We start from the raw sequence: 14459 nt of genomic DNA, 5'->3' as shown, positions 1-14459 counted from the left end.
TCAATAAGAAGTGTTTTGTCAGGTTTTGATAATCATTCTTTAGTCATGCTTTATTTTGGATAAAATTATAAGATGGACTTTATGATTTATTTTAAGGCTATAAACATGACTTAGTAAGTAATTGAAGGTGAATGCTGTCAAAATGATTTATGAAGACTAAGCATATATTTAAAATTAAATTGGATCATTTGTGAAAAACCTAAGTTTTATTGTGAAAATATACCATGTCAAGAGTTTTAATATATATATAAAAAAAAACATTGGGCCTTGAAAGTATTTTATGTACATATGAAAAGGTATCATTAATCTATGCACTATTTTTAAATACCTGCATGTCTTAACTCATGTTTTTATAGTACCGATTATGTGACCTGGTTTTGAGTTTTTTAGAATTCTCGATTGCCTAAGACTATAAACCGTAGGGTATATCATAGGATGGCCATCTTGCTAGGTCTCCTTGATATGTGCTGTGTGGATTAGATAACTTGGTTTGTATGGGTAAACTACCAAGAAGATTAGTGTGGTTGAACCTTTGTTATTCAAGAAGGTTTTTCATACTGTGAAACCAAATGAGCATTGAGTTACTATTTGGTATGAGACTTGCGATACTAACTCATGACATAAGCATGAGAATGTTGAGATAACATTTCTTATGTGTTATGTTTGAAGTGGGAGATGTTAACAATCGTATGATTATCTTTAGCTACTTGGATATTCAAATATACAAGTATCCTACTATGAAAGATCCAGATGAACTCAATATTCCAATGAGAGAGCCTGCTTGTGTTTGATGGTTCAGCTGGAACAATATATTATTGTTCACCTATGGAACCAGGATGCATGGCGCTAGTTGTATAGCTGCAGAAGAGAGCAGCTTGATTGAAGAATTGCTTTAAGCTCTTGAAGATACGACCCCATGCGATGAGGGTATGTGATGATCTTTTGCGACAACAAGTATGTGATTCGCAATGAGACATGAAAGATGGACTATGACCACGTTTGAGATGAGATTCTAGCAGCAAAGAGATATAAGCGCTGCCTTCATAAATGCTTTGTGAAAGGATTGATGGAAAAAATCATGATTAATATAATAAGAGAGAATAAGTGAAACATGCTTGAGAGATAGATTGTAATTAAGGGGATGAGAAAGTGAGAAAGAGATATTCTAAGGTCTTCAAAGGCCAAACGGGAGATGTTGGGTTTATGTGGTCATTAAAGGCCTTACGAGAGTTCGTAAAAGCATTTTATATAGTGGAACATAAACTCAGTGGGAGTATGGTCTCGTGTGAACCATAATAGACAAATGCTATTTGCTGATACTCAGACTAGGCTCGACGTACTAGGCCAGGCGAGTTTGAAAAACCCAAGGTACCTAGGCATAGGGATGTAATTGAAAAGAATTTAGTGAGTTAGCCCTTGGTAATGTCGGAATATGTCTGGATGAGAGCTAAGGGATAGTATGAACCTTGTATGTGATGAATAACCTCTAGAGATAGGGCTAAAACCTCATCGTTATATCCTCACATGATATATACATAGATAGTTGTATTGAGATTCACCATTGAGAGTGAAGCGTGTACATGTGCGAGAGATTACCCCTATGCACAATTGAGTCGTGGTTGCATCATGGTCTAATGGACCATGATTTTGTCTTTAGGGGAGAAACTAAAATCCATAGGCTGAGATTGCATCCTTTAGTCTATTGGTTGACTTTGATGGTCCAATCATAAGCTTCTGCAATGGACTGCGGATTATGGGAACTGCTGGGTCAATTTAAGAAATCTAGGTTGATCGTGATACACAGTTGAAGGTGGAGTGCTTTTTCGCATTGATAAATTCTTAGGCCTAGACAGATCCGATTCCCATCAAAATTATTTAATTTTAATTAATTTAGGTTATATGATTTCTAGAATGTTTATTTAAATTTTTGTGAATCTCTTGATATTTCATTTGTTTTCATTTGAATTTATGAATTAAGACAGTAATTTTCCAATGTTTTAAATATACGTATGAGATTTAAAATTGTAAAATTCAAATTTTGTATTTTCTATAATTATGTGGGACCCTCTATAAAATATGGGATCCCATTTTACACATGTGGTAATTGAGTGGGGCCCATGAGAGGCCACCAAGGGGTGGCACACCCCACAAGTAAGGATTACTTGATCACCAAATAAGGTGATAATTATCTCATGCAAGTTGGTTTTCTAATTTTGGGTGACGTTAGCCTAATAAAATGAAATATTTGAAATATTTGAAATATTTAACAAGTCTCATGAATCAAGATTGTTTGATTCAAGAAATAAGAAATGGATATACTAAAATAGAAAGTAAGAAATATATTTTCATTATTTAAAGATTTGACGGGAATAGGTTTAGGAAAGGGAAGATAAGGTTCTAGCACCTTCCTTTGAATCTTGATGGTAACTTTCATTTGAATTTTGATGGTGGATCAAAGGAATGGATGTCTCACATCTCTCACCCTACAAGTCTCATGAGATCGACAATCAAGATTTGATCATGCTAATTATGGCAAATCCTAAGGCATATAAAATTTATAAATAGAGGTTCTCCCACCTCATAAATCTCTACACATCTCTATCTAAGAATTGTCTCTCTCCAAGATTTTTCTAAAGGAGGCACGCCCCAACTTAGAGCATCATCTCGCTCTCTCTAAGTCTGTTAAGGGGTGCATTTCAACCTAGTTGATCTCTCTTGGGTTTGAAAAGGGGCGTAGCCCTAACTTCTTGAATCTATTGTTTGTAAGTAGCAAAGTCGAGGATCCTCTAGTTAGTAGATATCTCCCTCTCTCTTTGATTTCTATATCTCATCTCTCTAAAGGTTAAGCCAAAAGGGCTTGAGCAAGACTAAAATCAAGATCCATATGCCATTGAGAGAATTTTACTACAAGTAAGAGAATCAAGAGACCGATCATTGATCCCGAGCACCATTGGAAAGAGGAGAATATGTGTGGGGTCCGGTTGAAGTTATCTCTAGCAATTTTACTTTTTTAAATTTTATTTTGTATTAGGCTCTTTTATTCCCAATTTTGTGTTGGGCTCTTTTATTCCCTTAAAGTAATGAGTCAAGGTTTTGACTCAAGAAATTGTATTCAATAGATATAGTAAGTGAGAATCGTATTTCTCTTCTTTTGTTTATTTGTTTGAAGAGTTATTTATTTGTATTTGGACATTGTGAGGGGTTTTATTGGTGTAAGAATAAAAAAAAAGAAAAATTTTAATTTATATATACCGCGCTTGATCACATAGTCCAACTTTCAATGATATCATGCAACGTTTGTATAGCATTATAATGCAACAGGCTTCAAAAACAATGCTAGTTCCATTTGTTTGATCCCAAAATTTAAATACATACTATTTTCATTCCATTGAACAATAACAAACAAATAAAATTTGAAAATGCATTATAGAAAGTGTTATTTTAGCCCAATCAACATAAGCTGTCCATTTTGTTAAGGTGTCTAGATCTAGGCCATGGAATGATTTTTCTCTTTTCAAAATTTTTAGACAGCTTTGTTATCATTGGATAAACAATGTTGAAAAAGATAAAAAATAGTTTTGAGTTCGTAAAGGCGTAGATCTTAAAGTTCATAAAATGGATGGTCTAGATTCAACGTTGGAGGGGACTCATTTTAACTATATCTATTATACAAATTGAATTTTTTTTTTTTTTAAATTGACTATTAGGATGAAGAGAAGGCATGTACAATTTTTGGTGTAATACAAATGCTACAAACATAGTTGTCTAGAAGTGTGGTTGCATTGTATTACTATACAACTGTTGCATAAAATTATTCCCCAAAACTATCAACCTCAACGCCATTTTTTTTGCAACCATCCCCTAAGTAAAAATAGTAATTTTTTTAGATCAAAATATCATTCATTTTAACCCGTGATTCCAAAATGTGATGCCAATATGTGTTGGTCTGGCACAAAAATGTGTCAGACCGGCGCAAGCCGAACCGGCACTACTTGAATACAGAGCCGACCCAACCCAAAAACAACTTTCTTAGAGAGGGTGAAAAACGTGGCTTAAAAAGAAAATGATTTAGTCCTAAAAAAACTTACTTTTTGACATTGACGGGTGGGAGAAAATGAAATTAGGAGTGTGATTTACGATCTATTGGAGGGCCATGCTTAGAAAAGAAAGGTTAAAGAGACATTTATAATTTGCCTTTTATTTTTCGATTGTATTTTGTAGTGTAATTTCACTAAATTCCATAATGCCGTGTCCTTCTAAAATTTGACCCTAAGAGTTCAAGATGATCGAGCCTCTGTGCGTGTCGTGTGGATTGGGTATTTGACCACGAAACTCGTGCAGTGAATGCAAGCACGCCATCATAATACCTCCACCCCAGTCACACTGCATCCCTATCAATGGATTTTTTATGTACGTGGAGCAAGCTTACCCACTCGATAAAACTTTTCTTTATACCACAAGTATAGAGATTTTATATATGCCACCTCTCTCTCTCAACCGAATGAATGGCTAAGATAGCCCCATCAAAATATCACGCCTAAAAACTATTTTATTTTTAGTTTATTCTTACAAATCATATCATATCTACACCAAAGTTTGGACATGCCATACTCTCATAGAGTCACTTAAAAATACTTTTGAAAAGATAAACGAATCAAAGTACCCAAAAAATTTCAGGGGTAATTTGGTCTTTTTTAATTTTTTATAAATATTTTTTGTAGACGCCCCCCATTGAGATGTTGACCCACCAAATTTCAGGTTCATATGAAAATTTTGAAAGTCCAATTTTCATGCTCACATCTTCTCTTTTTCTTTCTTTTTTTTTTTTTTAAAAAAGTAAAGTAAAAATTTCATATTGGGGGTAATATAGAAAGAAAAAAGAAATTCAAAAAACAAAAATAACACCTCATCATAATGCAGCCAAAATATGGACCATGGGATAACATCAAATTTTTTGTGCGATGTATTTTGGGTCATTATGTTCGGGTTGTACTTTTTTTAATATTTCTTTTCTCATTTTTCCCCATTCAAAGCCTTAAACTTTTCAACCACCCACCAAAAAAATGGGTGTATTTAGACAATTCGAACTTCTAACTTCCAAACTACCCGAGCACATTAATTATCTTGTATTTTGGTTGGTTGAAAACTTTGAGCTTAGAATCACTAAAACATATGTTTCGGGCAATTCAAAAGTCTTAATTTTAGAACAGTTCAAATACATCAATTTTTTGTATTTAGAGCAGTTTAAAAGTTAGACTTTCATTCTAAATAAGTGAAATTGAAATAACTCAAAAAATAAAAGAATATTATCATAAATATATCTTAATTTTAGCTTAATTGGAAAAAAAAAAAACTCAAACTTTCGTAAACTTTGTCTACACTATTTTTTCTTATTTTCGGTTTTTTTTTTGTTTTTACCAAAATAACATTCACGGTAGTCGTATTACCCTGAAGAACATTACGGTACTTTAAGTACCGCAATATTTAGCGCATTTTATATGTACTTTACGTATCGTAACAATTGCATTTTATATGTTATTTTAATTACCATAATGTTTGATGCATTTTATACGCCACTTGTAATACCATAATATCTCCACTTTTATGGATCGTTTGGATACTTGGAAATATATTGCTTGCGTAATACATTACCAAATGGATTGTTACCATTTGAGTAGTATTTAGATGCAACCAGGTAAATACATTGCTACTATTTGGCTATGTCTGGAAGAGATATGGGAAATTCATTATCAATATTTTACGAGCAATTACTTATAAACTATCATTTCTTTTTTTTTGTCACAAAATTCTACTGAAATACGGAATTAAAGTCATCATCACATCATTCCAAAAAGACTTTTTAATAATAACATCATCACTATTCTGAATAGATTTTTTAATAATAACTTGTACCATTCTAAAGTCATCATCACATCATTTCCTACTATTTTGCATGTTTTTGGCACTTACATGGAATCACATTTCTTACTTATTTTGCATGTCTTTAGCACTTACATGGAATCACATGTTTTCTAACATGATTAAACTTTGGTTTCAACATGATAAGTCATTGGAATAATATGATTGGAGTAACATGTTTTTATTGTGATAAGCCTTATTTTTATTTATTTTTTATAGAAATTTATGGTACAAGTTAAAAATTTATGGTACAAGTTAAAAATTTATGGTACAAGTTAAAAATTTATGGTACAAGTCAAAAAATTTATGGTACAAGTTAAAAATTAAGAAGAAGTTTGATTAGTAATGTTGGTAATTGTAGTAAAAAAATTTGAGGCATTGGAGGAGAGTAAAGAGGTATGTTATTTCAATTGAGTTTTTACTAATCTCTTATGATGATTATATTATGTGAACTTTTTTATTATCATTGTGTTATGTAATTTCTCATTTGATTACCAATTATTATTCTTATTATTTTTGTTTTTATATGAGAGCTGATGGCTTCATATGATGGCTAGGACCCAAATTGTTACAAAGGTAGGTAGAAATGGACATGCACCGTAGAGTGTAGAATGACAGGAGAATGGATGTGCAGGTGAGAAAGAGAATGGAGGGAGATAGATGATTTTTTTGTGTGTAGAATGACAAGAGAATGGATGTGTAGGTGAGAAAGAAAATGGCGGGAGATAGATGATTTTTTTGTTGGAAAGAGATGAGCATAGTTAGATTACCCGTTAAGTGGAGTTAAGAGAAAAAGTAGATGTACATAGATGTACATAGGAGAGAGGGAGTATTTTGGGGAAATCTTATATAATTTAAACAGTTATAGGTGGAGTTAAGAGAGAAAGTAGATGTACATAAGAGAGCTTATAGGTGGAGTTAAAGAAAGAAAGTAGATGTACATAGGAGAGAGGGAGCATTTCGGGGAAATTTTATATAATTTAAGCACTTATCGGTTATAAGTGGAGTTGAGAGAGAAAGTAGAAATGGATATGCTCAAGAGGGAAGGAAAATGAGAGGAGAATGGATGTGCATAGGAGAGTGAATGGCAAGAGATAGTGGATTTGTTTTAGGCAAGTGATGTGCTTAGATTACCCACACGTAATGGATTTCACCGCCATTTTGCTCGTAATAGATTTCACATATTCTCTTAAAGAGTGTGAACTCTTTACACAGCTTTTTACAATGGCGAACTCTCACACTCTGATGCATTTGGTGAATTGAGTTCGCAGAATTTGATGAGCCAAAAGTATTTCAGAATTACATGACCTGCTAGAACTACCACCCTCTTTGTTCCTCTTCAGAATGCTTGCTGCTACTCTCAAGCTTCTCAACCAACCCTTCTTTCTCTTCAAACCCTCTATAGAAATGCGAGACTCGACAAGATCTCGTCGCATGAAATGTTGCACAAATGGAGAACGCCCAATGTCTCTCTAAAATTCGTCGATGGTGACCAAACGATCAGAGCCTACTCTTCTCAGCCTGCTTAAAACTCGATTGCCACTTGGGTTATTGATGACGAATTCAGTGCCATTATCCAAGTTTCTTATTCTGCAAACCATATTTTCTCTATCATCATCAACTGAATTTATCTCTTCCAAACTGCTACTCATGAGTGAAGATCTACTCGACGAGAAATTGATTTCAAAATTGGAGCTCATTAGATCTGCCCCACTGTTCTCTTTTAACCTTTCAACGCTTGGTCGTTTGACTACAGTAATTAGAGATATTACGGTAATAAACGTGTCATATAAAATGCGTTAAACATTACGGTAGTTAAAGTACTATATAAAATGTAAACATTACAGTACTTAAAGTACCGTATAAAATGCGCTAAACATTACGGTACTTGAAGTACGGTATAAAATGAGCTAAACATTACGGTACTTAAAATACCGTAATATTTTTTACGATAATACGACTACCATGAAGGTCATTTTGATAATAAAAAAAAACCAAAAAAAAAAAAGAAAAAAAGTGTAGTCGAGATTTACGAAAGTTGGGAGTTTTTTTCCAATTAAACTATAATTAAATTATATTTCTGATAATTTTCCAAAAATAAATTAGACCTCGATAATGTTTAAAGAGGTAGACCGGTTTATTCTACCACTAACCCACTGGATCTGATTCCACTTGCCCGACTCAGTGCGGTGAATCAGCAAGCTGGCAAAACTTTCAGCATCATGCAAGTGAGAAAGCCTCACCTTCACTAGAGTTTGCATACACCAAGTTCCTCTCCCATAAAAATTCCGCCTCTCCTAAAGCACTCAACTTCCCCCATCAAACTTCACATTCTCTAGGGTTTAGCATCTTCCAAGGCCTAGGACAAAAACCACATCCATTGAAAGGCCTCAGTGAGAGTAGAGCGAACATTTAAATAATGTCTAGAATGGCGGTTTCAATATTGGAAATTTTTGTCTTTAAAATATGTTTTCATCTTTAATTATAAAATTTAAAGCTTAAAAAAGAATATAGATCGAGCAGATCTATGAAAACTTGAAAATTGACGGTCCAAAAATGCATTACAAGACGAGCGATTTTCAAAACTTGAAATCCATTTTTTTCTCATGTCTATGTATCTGATGTCGAGATAATCAATTTGAGTATATTTGGCCATCAAAACAACATCTTCTAGTGAAATATTTGATGTGCGCTCTAATTTCATTGTTTAGAGCCTCAACTCTATGAAAACTTTTTTCATATATATATATATATATATATATATATATATATATATATATATATATATATATATATATATATATATCGAAAATACTACGAAACGCCTATAAGCGAAAATGAACAGTGATTTCGCCTATCCCCATCACCGTCCAAAATTCATCACGCGATCACCATTATCCGGTAATGTTTTCTTTTTAAGTTTTTTTTCTACTAATCATAATGAACTGAAATTTGGAGCGTATATTTATCAAATATAGGGGAATCTTCGAAAATTATAAAAAAAATATTTGATAAGAAAAAACTTGACCAAAATACCCCCAAAACATTTATGGGGTATTTTGGTCAAATTTTTTTTCGTGGATAATGTTTTTTATATTTTTATTAGATGAGCCTCAGTAAGATGTACATACCCTCCAAATTTCAGGTTATTGCAATCTGTATAAAAAAAATAAAAAATAAAACACTACCAGACAATCGTGATCGCGTGATGAAATTTGGACGGTGATGAGAGTAGGCGAAATCACTCTTCATTTTTGCCTATAGGCGTTGAAAAGGCTTTTCCATATATATATATATATATATATATATATATATATATATATATATATATATATAGGGCAATGATTTCATGCGACGGTTGTATAATAGTATAATGCAACGAAACTGCTAGAAAACCATGTTTGTGGTATTTGTATGACCCAAAATTTTGCACACACATTCTCTTTATCTCAATAATCAATCTAAAAAAAAACAAGTTCAATTTGAATCCAAGATTTGGTAAAAAAGAGTCCCCTCCAACAACGAATCTAGACCATTCATTTGGTGAATTTTAAGATCTTAGCCTTACTAATTCAAAATCATTTTTATCTTTTTTAACATCATTCATCTAATCATAATAAAGCCATCTAAAAGATTTGGTAAAGAAAAAAATTCTTCTAAGGCCTATATCTAAGTATCTCACCAAAGTGGATGGCCTATATTAATTGGGCTAAAAAAATATTTTCTAGGTTATGTATTCAAATTCTTCTTTTTTGTGATTGTTCATTAGAAAGAAAATACTGTATATTTCAAAATTTAGATCAAACAGATAGCCTTAACATGATTTTTGAAGCTTGTTGCATCATATTACTATACAACTGTAGCATGAAAATCATTGCCTATATATATATATATATATATATATATATATATATATATATATATATATATATATAGAGAGAGAGAGAGAGAGAGAGCAATGATCCAATGCAACAGTTATATCATAGTACAATGCGATGACACTTCTCAAAAAGCATGTTTGTGGTATTTGTATGACCTCAAATTTTGCACACACAGTCTCTTTATCTCAATAATCAATCCCCTCAAAAAACAAAATTCAATTTGAATCCTAGATATGATCAAAATGAGTCCCCTCCAAAAACTAATCTAGACCATTCATTTTGTGACTTTCAAGATCTTAGCATTTATAAACTCAAAATCATTTTTTTGTTTTTAAACATTGTTCATCTAATGATAACAAAGCCATCCAAAAAATTTGGAAATGAAAAAATCCTTCTAAAGTCTAGATCTAAACATCTCACCAAAATGAACAGCTTATGTTAATTGGGCTAAAAAAAATACTTTATAGGTTGTGTTTTATTTTTTTGTGATTGTTCATTAGAATGAAAAGAGAGTATATTTCAAAATTTGGATCAAACAAATAGTCATAAGATAGTTTTTTAATGTTGTTGCATCGTATTACAATACAATATATATATATATATATATAATACTACAAAACACCTATAGGCGAAAATGAACAGTGATTTCGCCTACCCTCATCAATAGCCAAACTTCATCGCACGGTCACAGTTGTCTGGTAATGTTTTAATTTTTTTTTTTTCCTTATCGAAATGATCTGAAATTTGGAGCGTGTGTACATCTTAGTGAGACGCACCTAATAAAAATATGAAAAAAATAATTCACAAAGTATAAATTGATCAAAATACCCCTATAACTTTTTGGGGGTATTTTGATCAATTTATATTTTACGAATTAGTTTTTTCATATTTTTATTAGGTACACCTCACTAAGATGTACACATGCTCCAATTTCAAGTAATTTAGATTTGTGGAGAAAAAAAATAAAAATAAAAATACTGCAAGACAACTGTGACTGTGTGAAGTTTGGATGTTGATGAGGGTAAACAAAATTACTCTTCATTTTCGTCAATAGGAATTGGGAAGAGTTTTCCTACGGGCTAGATCCACATGACTACATATGCTGTCCACAAATTGTAAAGCATCCATCTTTAAGAAGGATGAAAGTAGGTGCTCCATCTAAAATAATGAAAATTAATGGTCCAAATATTTTCTTACTACAATTATTATTTTTAGTTTTTAAAATTTACTTATTTTTTCATATTCATCTCCTGTTCTTAAAACTTTAGTCTAAAAATCCATCTCAAAAATGAATGGTACATAAGGTAAACCTTACAACAGCTATCGAGCTATAATGAATAGTATATAGGTAGAATGTGAGCCGTCAGATCTTCATCATACGGTTCAGAATACATATTACTATTTTAATTTTAAGATTTTTTTTATATAAATCTGATTAAAATGAAATTTTGGGTGTATATACCTAACATTATTACTCACCATATAAAAATATTTAAAAAAATTATTTTCAATAATTCAAATGACCAAAATGCCCCTATTACTTTTCAGGGGTATTTCGATCATTTTATATTCTTAAAAATATTTTTTATATATTTTTTATTTGTGGACCTTATTTTTTAGTGCACATGTCCGAAATTTATTATGATCCGATTAATAAAAAAATAATTAAAATTAAAATAATGATATGCATTCTGAACCGTATGATGAAAATCTGACGGTTCCCATTTCACCTATAACAATATTCATTATAGCTGGCCAGCTATTGTTATCTTTTTTCATATATATATATATATATATATATATATATATATATATGAAAACACTACACAACACCTATAGGCGAAAATGAATAGTGATTTCGCCTACTCCCATCACCGTCCAAAGTTCATCGCGCGGTCACGATTATCCAGTAGTGTTTCATTTTTCATTTGTTTTCTAAAAATCAAAATGGCTTGAAATTTGGAGTGTGTATTTATAAAAAACAGGGGAATCTTCGAAAATTATATAAAAAAATACTTTACATAAAAATAATTGACCAAAATACCCTCGAAAGGTTTCGAGGGTATTTTGGTCAATTTAGTTTTTTTCAATAATTTTTTTATATTTTTATTAGATGCGCATCAATAATATGTACATACTCGCCAAATTTCAGGTCATTCCGATTTGTAAAAAAAATAAAAAATAAAATACTACCGGACAATCGTGACCGCGCGATGAAATTTGGACGGTGATGAGGGTAGGCAAAATCACTATTTATTTTCATCAAGAGAGCCACTCACTGTTTGATCTTAGATCCGACGTCACAAAGTATTTTATTTTTAAGTTTTTTTATACAAATTTTATGAATATGAAATTAGGTATGTGTCAACTTCTCAAATGGGGTGCACTTATAAAAATATTAAAAATAAATTTTAGATAAAATATAATGACCAAAATACCCCTTAAAAATTTCAGGGGTTATTGGGTCATTTTATTTTATTAAAAACAATTTTTTTATATCTTTCGCTAGTGCGAGTTTAATAGAGGATTGAATGCTCAAAATTTGGTGTCAAAATAGTGTAAGAACGTGACATTGTGATTGGGGCAATCTTAGCCCTCCATTCATAATGGAGGGTTCGATAAGGGGAAAGATATAAGTTTTATATTGTAGGGGAAGCATAGAAAGCTTGCCCTATATATATATATATATATATATATATATATATATATATATATATATATATATATATATATATATAAGTTACTACAAAATGCTACAAAACGCCTATAGGCAAAAATGAAAAGTGATTTCGCTTACCCTCTTCACTATCCAAACTTCAACACACGGTCATAGGTTTCCCGTAGTACTTCAATTTTCATATTTTTTCTTATTAATCGGAATAATCTGAAATTTGGAACGTATATACACATTAGTAAATCGAACCTAATAAAAATATGAAAAAACTAATTCGTAAAATATAAATTGACTAAAATAACATCGAAGCTCCAAATTTCAAGTAATTTGGATTTGTAGAAAAAAAATGAAAATTGAAATACTACCGGGCAATTGTGACCGTGCGATGAAGTTTTGACGATGATGAGGGTTGGTGAAATCACTGTTCATTTTTGCCTATAGGCGTTGCGTGGTGTTTTCCTACATATATATTGGCAAAAATGAACAGTGATTTTGCCTATGCTCATCACCGTCCAAAGTTCATCGCACTATCACAGCTGTTTGGTAGTGTTTCATTTTTTATTTTTTTACAAATCGAAATGATTTGAATTTTGGAGCTTGTGTTCATCAAAAATAAGAGAATCTAATAAAAATATCAAAAGAATAAGACGAAAAATAAATTGAAAAAATACCATTGAAAATTTATGGGGGTATTTTGTTCAATTTATATTTTACAAAATATTTTTCATATTTTTATTAAATGCGCCTCACTAAGATATATACACGCTCTAAATTTCAGATCATTCCAATTTATAAAAAAAAAGAAAAATGAAACATTATTGGACAATCGTGGTCGTGCAATGAACCTTGGACACTGATGAGCAAGACGAAATCACTGTTTATTTTCGCTTATATATATATATATATATATATATATATATATATATATATATATATATATATATATGTGAGATATATATATATATATATATATATATATATATATATATATATATATATATATATATATATATATATATATATGAGATAGGATTCTATGCTTCCCCTACAGCATAGAAGTTCTATCCTCCCCCTACTATCTAACCGTCTAATTTTGATCAAAAGAGCCACTCGCCGTTTGATCCTATATCTGACGACTCAATATATTTTATTATTATTTTTTTTAATACAAATTGTATGAATATGAAATTTGGTATGTGCCATCTTCTCATTGGGTTGCACCTATAAAAAATATTAAAAATAAATTTTCAATAAAAAATAATGATCAAAATACCCCTTGAAGCTTTCAGGGGTATTTGATTATTTTATTTTATTGAAGATATTTTTTTATATTTTTTGCTAATGCGAGTTTAATAGAGTATTGAACGCTCAAATTTGGTGTGAAAATAGTTTATAGGAAAAAATAAAAAATAAAATAGTATAGAGACGTGACATTGTGATTGGGGCAATCTTAACCCTCCAATCAAAATGGAGGGTTGGATAAGGGGAATATAAGTTTTATGTTGTAGAGTTTTATGTTATAGAGAAAGCATAGAAAGCTTGCCCATATATATATATATATATATATATATATATTACAAAAATGCTTATAGACAAAAATGAACAGTGATTTTACCTACCCTCATCACCATCCAAACTTCATCGGACGGTCACAGTTGTCCAATACTAATCGAAATAAATTGAAATTTGGAACGTGTGTACATCTTAGTAAAGCGCACCCAATAAAAATATAAAAATAATAATTCGAAAAATATAAATTGACCAAAATAACCCCATAGTACTAAATTTCATGTAATTTGGATTTGTAGAGAAAAAATGAAAATCGAAATACTACCAGACAATTGTGACCGTATGATGAAGTTTGGAAGATAATGGTGGTAGACAAAATCACTGTTTATTTTCGCCTATAGGCGTTGCGTGGTATTTTCCAATATATATATAAGCGAAAATGAAAAATGATTTTGCCTATATTTATCATCGTCCAA

At 31.1% G+C, this 14459-nt stretch overlaps 1 long non-coding RNA gene across 1 annotated transcript; it reads right to left on the bottom strand.

Moving 5' to 3' along the window:
• Positions 1-7067: 7067 nt before the first annotated feature.
• LOC148779105 (uncharacterized) lies at positions 7068-8278 on the bottom strand. Its single transcript, XR_016047660.1, has 2 exons — positions 8163-8278; positions 7068-7509 (listed from the first exon to the last, which is right to left on the bottom strand). It is a non-coding gene; the product is annotated as an uncharacterized LOC148779105 (long non-coding RNA).
• Between the last annotated feature and the right edge of the window lie 6181 nt (positions 8279-14459).

This window comes from Amborella trichopoda, chromosome 13 (genome assembly GCF_054954075.1).
Source record: "Amborella trichopoda isolate Santa Cruz 75 chromosome 13, AtrichopodaSantaCruz75HAP2 v2.0, whole genome shotgun sequence".
Lineage (NCBI taxonomy): Eukaryota > Viridiplantae > Streptophyta > Magnoliopsida > Amborellales > Amborellaceae > Amborella > Amborella trichopoda.
This window is presented reverse-complemented; position numbering and strand designations above follow the sequence as displayed.